General features: G+C 29.6%; 1 long non-coding RNA gene across 3 annotated transcripts; it reads right to left on the bottom strand.

Moving 5' to 3' along the window:
- Positions 1-1,660: 1,660 nt before the first annotated feature.
- LOC112519878 lies at positions 1,661-5,321 on the bottom strand. Of its 3 annotated transcripts, none has more exons than XR_003069959.1 (6): positions 5,092-5,321; positions 4,901-4,967; positions 4,337-4,411; positions 3,854-3,933; positions 2,045-2,102; positions 1,661-1,916 (listed from the first exon to the last, which is right to left on the bottom strand). It is a non-coding gene; the product is annotated as an uncharacterized LOC112519878 (long non-coding RNA). The 3 variants fall into 3 exon arrangements; XR_003069961.1 differs by having other exon boundaries at positions 2,045-2,095; XR_003069960.1 differs by having other exon boundaries at positions 4,337-4,405; positions 5,092-5,277.
- Between the last annotated feature and the right edge of the window lie 4,147 nt (positions 5,322-9,468).

Genomic DNA, 9,468 nt, shown 5'->3' with positions numbered 1-9,468 from the left:
TATATATATATATATATATATATATATATATATATATATATATATATAATCGAGTATCTCACGAGCTTTTCGAGTCAAGTATTGGGTAGCTCAACTCCACTCGTTAATATGTCGAGTCGAACTCGAGTTTGAGTCGATCCAATTTGAGTCGAGTGTTGACCGAGTCGATCTCGAATAGCTCGCGAATTGTCTCATATAATTTACTCCCCTAGATAAGAGTCATCACTCTTATTTATCGGGTAAGACTCTCGGTTCTTGTCAGTCTTACTGGTTAAGATTCTCATTCCTTGTCATGTTTATCTAATAAGGTAAAGTAATCCGATAAGCACTTACAGGATAAGCGTTTAGTAAACGGCCCCTAAATTACAAATTTCATTCTTATGGTTATTAAATTTTTTTGAATTGAAATAATTATATATATGATTTCACTTTTGTTATGGATTGGGTCCCTTGTTCTATCTCCACTGACGGATACTTCATTAAGTCAATGATAATATTGTCTTTTTACAATTTGTTTATTTTCTTTTTAATTATACTTATTATATTAATATCACAAATATATATATATATATATATATATATATAGGGGAGCGTTCAAATAAAATCCATTCAATTTGTAAAAACCATGAAAACCTCATTCAACCAATCATAATTTTTCATTTTGTTTATTTTTTTGTAATTATGAGAGGTTGATTAACCATTTTTATTGTGGAGGGTGTTAATCATGGATATTATCATCTTCATTATTTTAATTTTAGATAAATACATGAAACAGTTTCATTAAAATTTCATTAAATATATATGAAACAAATTCATCAAAAAAAGGATTATATGAAATAATTTCACAAGATTAAACAATTTCATGAAAAATTTTCATAAGATTAAACAATAAAATCGACGTATGAGGGTGGTTTGTACGGCTTTTACAAATGAGGGTGGTTTTCATTTGAACGCTCCCTTATATATATATATATATATAGACTTGGGATCACATGAGACCAATGGTTTTTCGTGAGACCCGTAAGACCAATTCTCAACCCTTGGATTAGATCTACAATATGAACATTCATAATCATAAAATTGCCACAAAACTTCTCAATAATCACAAAATTGCCACCATACAACTTTAGACCATTAGATTATTAGCTTATAAAGTTGATCAATGAACATAAATTGGTCTTACGTGTCTCACGTGAACCCAACCCTATATATATATATATATATATATATATATTATAGACTTGGGATCATGTGAGACCAATAGTTTTTCATGAGACCCGTAAAATCAATTCTCAACCCTTGGATTAGATACATAATCTGACAATCTAAACATTCATAAACGTCACGAGATTTCTTAATAATCACAAAATTGTCACCGTGCAATTTAGACCGTTAGATCATTAACTTATAAAGTTGATCAATGAACATAAATTGGTCTTACGGGTCTCACGAAAAACTTTGGGTCTCACGTAAACCTAACCCTATATATATATATATATATATATATATATATATATATATATTAGTTGTGTACCCGCACAATACGGCGGGAATCGAAAATATAAACGATTTTGAAGCTTATGCTCTTTAAAATAAGAGTTATGGTTCCAAATTGCAGCCGATCCATGAAAAATTATATGAAAGTTTAAAATCCAATATAGAGTTGACAAACAAATTAAAAAATTATTGGTCTGCTACTTTGATCCGCCATTTCCGATAGAGCACAATTCCCTCAACGGCAGAAGAATTGCTACTCTGATCCGCCATTTCCGAAGACGATCCTTTCATCTTCTTCTCTAGCTGAGGTTTCATTTCCAAATGGGATGATCTAAGGCTTCTTGATGCACCATCATATTAAAGCTTTGAACCTTATATTTTTCACACCTTAGATGTGAAGGTCGAAAGAATAAACATGCCTGAAAAAGTTTATGAAGTGCTAAATGATGCAAAAGCTGAAATCAAAAAGCTCATGTCATAATATTATGTGAAAGTCAATCTTTATGACAACTTGAAGAGACTGTATGATGAAACAGTGGTTGCAAACCTGAATTCATGTGAAAGCAATCTCTCCCAATTTGAGAAAGTGGTTGCAGGCCTGAATTCTTGTAGACAGACTCAGGTTAGAAAGTAAAGAGGCCCGTTTAAAAGAGATCACAACAAAATTAAACGATTTATAACTCTATGGTTTTACAATTAACAATAGAGAAAGAAGAAAGCCTAAAGGTTGTAATTTCTTAATTACATATTCTAAGTTACAGTTAAAAATCAGCTTTAAAAGAAAATTATTTTGTTGCATAATAGCTTAGGGGTCGTTTACTAAACACTTAACCGCTATGCGCTATCCGGATAAATATTATGAGGGCCAAAAATCTTACCTGATAAGTGCTTTAAAAGAGATCACAACAAAACTAAACGATTATAACTCCATGGTTTTATAATTAACAATAGAGAAAGAAAAGCCTAAAGGTTGTAATTTCGTAATTAAATACTCCAAATTAAATCTAAAAATCAACTTTAGAAGACAATTATGTTGTTGCATAATAGCTTAGGGCCGTTTACTAAACACTTAACCGGTATGCGCTATCCGGATAAATATTATAAGGCCAAAAAATCTTACCCAGTAAGTGCAATCATAAAGATGGAATCTTATCGGGTATGGCCATTAAGACAATAACCAACCAGTGGAACAAAACCACGCAAACATAAGTTTGTGATGCCAAATCAAATGGAGTCCTAGAGACATTAGATACAATAGTATGGTCATAATGAGAATCCCATAAACAACTTTAGACTTAAAATTCCACCGCCAACAAAAAAAAATAGCATGGCAACAAAGCCACTGAGAGCTGCATACACAGAGTACCAAAGCCACTAAGTACCAAAGCCACTGAGAGCTGTAGCCAATGGAGATCCAATCTCTTAACAGTTGTGCATCTGTTTGCTCTCTTAATGGAGCAAATTGACCAAGATGCTTGTACATATATGTAAATCATAAGGTTTTAGGACTCAAAGATCAAAAATATTGATAGTGAATGGTCCCTTTATAAAGCAAAATGGGACTTGGAAAAATGGATGTTACCATGAAGGCTATGCTTGACAAAGATGGTTTATAAGCTTGACAAAGATGGTTTATAAGCTAGACAACAATGTAAAATTATGTAAAAAAAAAATGAGGTTGTTAATCATTTATATAAAATATCAGGGATACAATCGGAAGAAAAAAAAGTGAAAAAAAAACCCCTGGAACTTATTGAAACGCTACCCGAAGTAGCTTTATAGAAAGGCTTACCAATTCGTAACATTCTTACTCTTATTCTTCAAGATTCTTATGCTTTACCTATTCGTAACATTCTTATCAATCCACCAAATATAAATATCTTCATTACTTTTAGAGTTTGTAAAATTAGCTTATCACCATTTCCAAAATATTAACAAAACAGTGGAGCTTCAGGGTCTCCAGGTTTCTCAAATGAGTTGCTTTCTATTTTCATTACTTTTTCATCTAACCATTTGCTTTTGATTACAAGACATTGATTTGCAGTAACAACTGTCCTCAAGGCGTCTCTTAAGTTGTCTATATCACAATAGAACTAAAACACCAACTCTCAATTGTAACTAAATGCAATGGTCCTATTCAGTTTTTTTTGTTAAATAATTTTCTAAGAAATCATATCCATGAAAGAGAGAGCTTCAATTTATGCTTTTCAAACTTGCTCAACCATTAGCATCAACTATTGTTTATAGTTATCCTAAAAAATCAGTTTGTACTCATATTCCACCTTTATCGTCAATGCTTTCTCATAGAGAGATCATTCATAATAATGCAAACAAATGTTGAATTTTAGAATAGTACCTGCAATATTTCTGAAGAAGCCAAGATTTTGGCAATTTGTATAGCTCTAGGATCCAAAGTGATGATATGCAAGGTGTAAGCTGGTTATACGAAGATATCATGTTAGCTATAACGGACTATAAAATGGTAGGTAAATGCGCATCAAAATCCAAAGATGTAACATTTTACAAACTTTAGAAGTTTGTCTATGTTCATAGAGTTTTGGTTATATCTTAAACTTCTTGTAATACATATAGGCCTGGCAAAAATTTGTCCATGCCTTCGGATGTTCCAATCAAGGGGTTGGGTGAGTATAGGTCACGAGTCAGATAATGGGTTCAAACATTTAGGTACCAAAAATCAATGGAATTTTTATTTCTAGTATGTTGTACTACCCATAGAAAGAAAAGTACTCATTGTTCATACAAAAATCTGTCATAATGTGATTTGAATAGTCTAAATCAGACTTGATGTCCAACAAAAAAAGAGTACAAGTATTATTACCATATCTTAAGGCTTCTAGGCCCATTCCAGTGCTTCCATACTTGAAGGTGCGGAGAATAGTCAATCCAGCTGTTTCTTGAATTACATTTCAAGTAGAGATTCATATAATTAATAAAAATCAATAAGAGATTCATCAACTCCGATATCAAGAGGCAATGATCCATAAATTCAAATCAATGCAGGAAAAAGCTAATCCACATATGGTGTTTTGGTATTTGTTTGTGGCCAAAAGAAAAATAGAAAACAACAAAAGTCTGTTTTGGTATTTGTTCAGGAAACAACAACCATGTAGAACAAAAAGCATTTTGATGATGTCTGTATAGAAAATGACTTGTTTCCTTAAAACTAAGTAATTATCATAGATGTTAATGCATCTCAAAGTGATGATATGCAAGGTGTTGTGGAAAGAACATATGGAGTTATCAAATAAGCTTAATATAATCAAACATTTTAGCAAAATGCTGGAACACATGAAGTAGCAAAATGTGCAAGCCACATACAACAAATCAACTGGAAACCCTAACATAATTCAAGTAATTGATTGAAAGATATTAGAAACCCTACCTGATTTGTGTCTTCATCTATAGGACTGAGAGTGAATCGTCGACTTGGGGAAAACAATCAACAGACCCTGCTTAATGGTCAAAACCCATAAAGTTGAAGCTTACCTCGAAAGAGAAGCAACCTAGCTCCGGGGAAGAAAACCAATAGATTCAACCACCATAAATCAATCAGAAGCAATGGTTGAAGCTCACCTTGAAGGTGTCGATTAACATTTAAACCATGAGATTGATGTGGGAAGCAATCAAGCTTTGGAGAAGCAATCGTCATCTAGGGAAGAAAAGCAACCATGAGGATAAAGCAACGATTCGATAATAGATACATATTCGAAAACCTCCAGTGGCCCATATTTTTCCTCATGAGGAGCGTCAAATGCCAGAGATGAAGAGAGAGAGAGAGAGAGAGAGAGAGAGATGGTCTGTGGGAGGCAAACATCCATCTTGGAAAGATGAATAAGTGTCATGGGGAAGGTGAATAGACAATTTGGAATAGTTTGCGTTAACAACTTGTATTTTATGTTTATAATGTCAATTTTAGCTTTAATAAATTGTACTTTATGTCAATTATTTTCGTTTATGAACAGTTTGTGAACTTGAACCAAATATATCTTATCTGTTGTTCATATATGTTTACATTACTCATCTCATGGTCATTAATGATTGATCTAACTCGCACCAAATAAATCTATACACAATTTATTCATATATGTTCATGTCAATTATTTTAGTCTATGAACAGCTTGTGAACTCGAACCAAATAGATTTCACCTGCTGTTCATATATGTTCACATTAATCATCTCATGGTCATTAATGATTGCTCTAACTTGTATCAAATAAATCTATGTTCTGGTTGTTGCAGTTGATTACTCCAGTTATGTAATATTAATGTTCATTGATTTTACTAACTATGATGGTATCAAGTGTTCACATACTTACACCCCCCGAACATGAAACAGAGTACGATGTTGGAGAGTGTTCAAATGGAAACAAGCATTTTATCCCCAATGTTGATGACGAGATTAAACCAAAGATCAACGCACAATTCGTATCTATGAATGAAGCGGAAAAGATGTACATGATGTACGCGGACAATGTCGGGTTTGATGTTCGTCTTCATGCCAAAAAAAACAAACAAGAATGGAGACATACAAACAAGATGGTTTGTATGTAGTAGGGAGGGGATACCAAATAAAAATTATTTTGATTCTATGGCTCTTCAGTCCGGCGAGAGGAGATACCGTAATACGAACCTTAAACGGTGTGAATGCAATGCATGTATAAAACTCCAATTGACAAAGGATCACTCCTGAATGTGTTTATAATGAAAGAACTATTGTTCACAAGCTGTTCATATTGTGTTCATACCTGTTTTTTTATTTATTTCCTTTCGAATAACAACTATTCTTATTATGTTCGTAAATGTTATACAGTCCAAGTTCATATATATGTCAATTTTTTGTTCGTATTTGACACAATGGTTCATATATATATAGTTGTGTTCATATGGTTCTTACATTAACAAAAATCATGAGATTTTTTTATTATGTAACTCCCAATTAATGATATGGGAGTTGCATAAAAAATAAAATTACCTAAATACCCTTTTCAACTTTGTTCACTTATCTTTATGAAATTTTAAATTTTAAAAAATAAGTTTTTATCATGATTAATCACAACCGTTTATTGAAAGATTCAATGACCAAGATCGGTTAACATAGTTAACACAAAAACTTCTGGTGAGTCGGTTTTCTTGTTTTCCTGCCTAAACACATATCTAAACACAATTTACATTAGTGGTTCAACTAGACTCATTTAAACGTATCTAGACACAATTTACATTGACAAGTCTATTAAATTCATTTAATTGATATGTGTTATCTTATTCAATCAATACCACTAATTTATGATGCAATTGATTTTATTATAGGGTTAACTTCATTTAATTCTAAATTCAATTTATTGAAAAGTTTTAATTCAGAGTTATTTCAAAAGAATAAGTTTGAAGTTATTCTTTAGAATTAGCTCACCCGAACTCTGAAATTTGCTTTTTCAGACATAGCTCACCTGAACTCTGAAATCTTTTTTTTTTTTCTGTCTCTTACTTTTTTGTTTTTTAATTAATAAATAATAATAATAATAATAATAATTAAGTCTATAGTAATTATAATTTTTATTTGTATTATATATTAATCAAATTTAAAACCAATAAATTGGAAAGACAATAAGTCTTGTTATTTATAAAAAATAATATATCATTTAGTTTATAAATTTATAAATTTTAACCATATGTATATAATCGTATAGTTTGTTCTTATAAAAATTGAATTAACATTTTAAAAATTCATATGCAAATTCTTAATTTTCATTTTATCTATATTTTCATAGAATATATCATTAATTCTTCTGCAACTTTAAAAAATCAGAAAATATTCCATCATTTTTTTCCGACTTTAAAACTTAAAAAATAACTAATCAATTCTTATTTAAGTTTTTGAATATTCAAATAATAATTTTATCAGTTTTCAGCAATCTCTAAAAATTCAGATAATAACTCGTTTTTTTATTAAAAATTCAAATATAAATTAGTTTAAATTGTATTATGTTTTTTTATAAAAAAAAATATTGTTATAATAAAAATATATATAAAAAAATTTGAAAACACAGGCTTAGAGGTGGTTGGAAGAAAAAAAAATGGATTTCTTGAAAATGTTAATGAACTTAATATTAGTTAAGTGAAGTGATGTGTATTTTACTATTGCTATAAAAAGGGAAGTGAAATTTGTATTTTCATTCACAAGTAACCATTTCAACATTCTCTCTTTACAATTTCGAACTTGTTAATGGCTAGTTGGAAAACGATTTTGAATTTTATCGAGATTACAACGCTGAGGTACTTTCACTTACTATTTTGTGATATATTTTTACTTGCTAGTTTGTAAAATATAGTTTTTTTTATGCATGTGTATGTTTAGGAATATGATATTTACACAAACCAAACAACTTACGGTGACGATTTGTCTTTTTATCAAAATTCCAATAATAAGGTATTTTCATTATACTATTTATGTGACATATTTTCACTTACTATTTTTGAATATAGTTTTTTGCATGTGTATGTTTAGGAATATGATATTTGCACCAAATGAGCATTGGATGAATGTTTTTGAAACGAGCTTGTTGATTGCTTCAAGATACAATGTGATACTATATTATTTAACAACTATAAGTAGTATGACATTCTTCCCACTTTGATCTAGTTCTCAACCCGTGGTATGAACATGTTGCTTTTACAATTGGGTACGTTAACGGTAATCATTACCTCAAAATATTTTTGGCAGAAGGGCACCCAATGTCTTCTATCTTGCCAAATTGGTTTCGTTTCAAATATGATTATGCAACCGCATGAGCTATTCCGTACATGACCGGAATAAATAAGTACGAAAACCTGTTATCTAGTAATCGTATTACATAATTTATTTCACTTGATTGAGTTGTAATATTTTCAGACTTCTTGTACTTTATTTGTTGATTTATCAATTAAACTTATCAATTAATTAAAACGTTAACAATACAATTATAAAAATTGAAAATAATTTTATAATTATTTGAATTATTTAGAAATAGTTATTTGGCAAAAATATTATAAAACATAAATTTAGAAAAATAAAATCAGAAAACAATGTTGAAAAAGGTTATAAAATATAAATTTATAAGACACTAGTTGTGTATCCCCACAATGCAGCGGGATATGAAATTTTGAAAAGATGTAACCAGACATCTCGATTACAGATAAAGATTTGTATTTGAAATGGCCAGGCCTTACACTATTGACTATTTTATATTCAATTGATTTGAAAGGAACCGAAACAATCCAATAATCTTATAATTAAAAAATTTACAAATCAAAAACCAGATTTTTTTTTTCAACAAGAAGAAAAAAATTAATAAGAAATTTCAGAAAATAATAGACATTGGACTATCTATACTATCTTATAAAGCATTTGATTAAAACTCTTAAAAACTCTTAAAACTCATAAAACTCTTAAAAACTCTTAAACCCGTTCATCCCTAAACGATTTCATCCATATCCGATTTCATCTCATATCTGAATTCGTGTAACTAACTGCAGATAAACACAATCAAATACATGATAAACATCTCATTTTAAATATTAAAAATCTAAAATATAATTAGTATAATCATTAAATTCTAACAGAATACTTAATTATTATCTTTATCAAATTTATAATATTAAACCAAAAATAAATTGTTTTATTATTAAACTTAAATTGAATTGTATATAAAAAAATATATTCTATATTATAAATCATTTGGCAAAAACTCTTAAAAACCACTTTTTATGTGTAAAGTACTGTTTATTAATGCATATTACTTAAAACTCAAGATTACAAGTAAATTGTGCGTAGGTACAACTTATTAAAGCTCCATATTTGAATTCGTGTAACTAACTGCAGATAAACACAATCAAATACAAGATAAACATCTTAATTTAAATATAAAAAATCTAAAATATAATTAAGATAATCATTGAGTTCTAACAGAATATTTAA

The sequence above is a fragment of the Cynara cardunculus genome, assembly GCF_001531365.2.
Source record: "Cynara cardunculus var. scolymus isolate 2C chromosome LG 10, CcrdV1, whole genome shotgun sequence".
Lineage (NCBI taxonomy): Eukaryota > Viridiplantae > Streptophyta > Magnoliopsida > Asterales > Asteraceae > Cynara > Cynara cardunculus.
The sequence above is the reverse complement of the archived record's forward strand: the minus strand, read 5'-3'. Positions and strand labels throughout refer to the sequence as shown.